Here is a 3,017-nt window from a genome sequence, read left to right as displayed (position 1 = left end):
GCTCAGAGAGGCTATGCAGCTTGGACACAGCCAGAGCAGGGCAGGGCCAGCATCAGAACTTGAGTCTTTTGCCTCCAAGCCTCTCCTGCCACCCCACAATTCCCTCTTTCACAGAGGCACATTTCCAGGGGATTCTAAGGCTGCCTTTCCTTTACTAAAAAAAAATCTTGTGGCAGAACATGAAAAGCAAACTCCCCTCAAGGTCAATATACCCTTATTCTGGGAAAACAACTGTAAAACCCAAGGTCTTTTCCCTGTTTGGGCTATTAAAGATGGTAGGGAACTCTAGGTATCTCCAATGGCTTTATACGAAACATAAATCCAGCACCAGATGCAGGCATGAGGCGCCAGAAGGAGGGTAGCCTGGGGAGTTGACCCCCATGGGCTCCTTATTCCTTGAGAAGCTCACCCTGACACTTGTCAGCCAAATGCAGTTCTTTGAGGCCATTGCAGAGTAGCGTCTCTCCAGCGTCCTCACAGTATGGCCAACTAACTGATCTCTGGCCAGAGATGAGAGCAAAAGTGAAGCTGCTTGTGTCACCTCCTAGGCACAATTCTTCATGCTCCCTCCTTCTACAGTGATAGATGAGGACAGCAACCACGGAAGACAGGTGTTTGTTCCAAGCGTGAACTCACAAGTTGAAATTTTGAGCTCTCCTTTGGACAGCAGTTAGTGTTATCCTAATTCATACAATCTCAAGCAAAAGCACAGCTGGAGGCTCGGGGTAGGAGTTGGGAGAGTAAGTCAGGAACTTGAACCACTGAATGTGGTATGGCAAATGTATTAATTCATTCTCATGCTGCTAATAAAGACATATCCCAAACTGGGTAATTTATAATGGAAAGAGGTTTAATTGACTCACAGTTCAGCATGGCTGGGGAGCCCTCCGGAAACTTATAGTCATGGCAGAAGGGGAAACAAGCATTTCCTTCTTCATATGGTGGCAGGAAGGAGAAGTATGAGAACCAAGCAAAGGGGTAAGCCCCTTATAAAACAATGAGATCTTGTGAGAACTTACTCACTATCACGAGAATAGCGTAGGGGAAACCACTCCCATGATTCAATTACCTCCCACTGGGTCCATCCCATGGCATGTGAGGATTATGAAAACTACAATTCAAGATGAGATTTGGCTGGGCACACAGCCAAACCAATCAGCAGAATAGCCAGATCAAATATTTGGGACCAGAGAGAACACATTTATGGCACAGCTCTACCACTTACTAACATTTCATATTGACCAAGCTTCCACCACTATCTTCATCATAATTCACAGGTTAGAGCCAGCTGACATAGACCTTACCAACACCCCTGCCTACCCACAGGAATAAACCAGTGCAGAGGAAAGACCCTAGATACTGGCATCAGTTGGACTGATTTGATCACCATCTTTTCAGCACACACACACACCCAGCACAGGGCCTGTACTGCTCGCCTCTCTTCCCTCCTATGCCCCCACCTCTTTCCAAGCTGTGACTCAGCCTCAGGGTTCCCTGATAGGATAACTATGCCACCTCTGCCTTCTTTCTTGCCTCCTCTCTCAGTTGAACAAGGGTACATGAGTTAGGCATGAAGCAAGAAAGAATATTCCCAAGTTGTAAGAACAACTGTCCCAGTTTCCCCTGGAGGATGGTGGCAGAATTTATGAGTTTAGTGGGTAGATTCAAAGTTTTCTGGTATCTTTTTCCCCACAATACAATCTGGAAAAACTGAGAAATTGATATTTTCTAAACAACTGTATTTTTACATCCTCAGAACCAACCTTCCCAAGGCCTTCTATATACTTTATCTCACCTTCTCAATAACTTTCTGCACAGACGAGCAGGGTCTAGTTTCATGGATGAGAAAATCGATACTCGAGGCAAAGTGACTTGTCCAGGCTCACACTCTAGGATTCCGGGCCAGATACCTCTGACTCTGGGATTCACAGACTCATTTCTTGCCATGCCCCTCCTATCCCTATCACCTCCTAGATGTTTTACAAAGAAAGCTTCTGGCCTCCCGTCACACTTTCATTCTCCCTTCCCCAGTGGACTAGACTTCCTTTGGTTCAGACAAGACCTTATCATGTCACCCACTCACCTCTTTCCTATTCTTTGTTTCTCTTGGCTAATCCAGGTGATGTCAGGTGACCATGCAGTCTTCAGGAACTAAGAGAGACATGTTGATATATCTGCTCACCCACCAGAGCTGGGACTCAGATGAGGCAAGAGATGCCCAGTGGGAAAAATGAAGGGAGGTGCTCTTTTGTAGGGGGAACTCTGGGCCTGCACATCCCCGAGAGCAAGGACCCTTTCAATTTTGTGCCTGAGTGCCTCTCTCACCTCATCCTACTCCCAGCTCAGCTACCCACATCTCAATAATCATACCCTTTTAGCCCTAGAATTTCCCTTCAAGGTTGTCCATCTAATCGTTCCTCAACTTTTCCAGCAGATAATCACTGTCATCAAACCAACATTTTTGTGAAAGCCCAATTACTCCGGTAGAGTTACCCTGCTAACTAAATCCCCTGTTTGTGGTGTCAAACCAAACTCACCACTGAGCCAGAATGGGAGTCCAGGCCTCCCCAGCCACTGTGCCGACCACCAATCTCCCGCCTCACTGAGAAGGCACTCAGCTCTCTCACTGGAACTGCTCACCCAGGGGAGACACGGGTTTCTCAGCAGAGAAGATCTGAGAGGCAGCCTCTGGAAGACAAACAATGAATGAGGGAGGTGGTCAGTGGCTTTATTCATATTTGTTAGAATATTCACTATGCATTGCCCTATGTCAGCTAACTTTCTACCAGCCCCAAATCTCTTCCTTCTAACAGCTTCCATCGGCTGCCTGTGGTGGCTCATACCTGTAATCCCAGCACTTTGGAAGGCTGAGGCAGGTGGATCACCTGAGGTCAGGAGTTCAAGATCAGCCTGGCCAACATGGTGAAACCCCATCTCTACAGAAAAATACAAAGAGTAGCCAGGTGTGGTGGCAGATACCTGTAATCCCAGCTACTAAGGAGGCTGAGGTGGGAGAA

The sequence above is a fragment of the Saimiri boliviensis genome, chromosome 13, assembly GCF_048565385.1.
Source record: "Saimiri boliviensis isolate mSaiBol1 chromosome 13, mSaiBol1.pri, whole genome shotgun sequence".
Lineage (NCBI taxonomy): Eukaryota > Metazoa > Chordata > Mammalia > Primates > Cebidae > Saimiri > Saimiri boliviensis.
The sequence above is the reverse complement of the archived record's forward strand: the minus strand, read 5'-3'. Positions refer to the sequence as shown.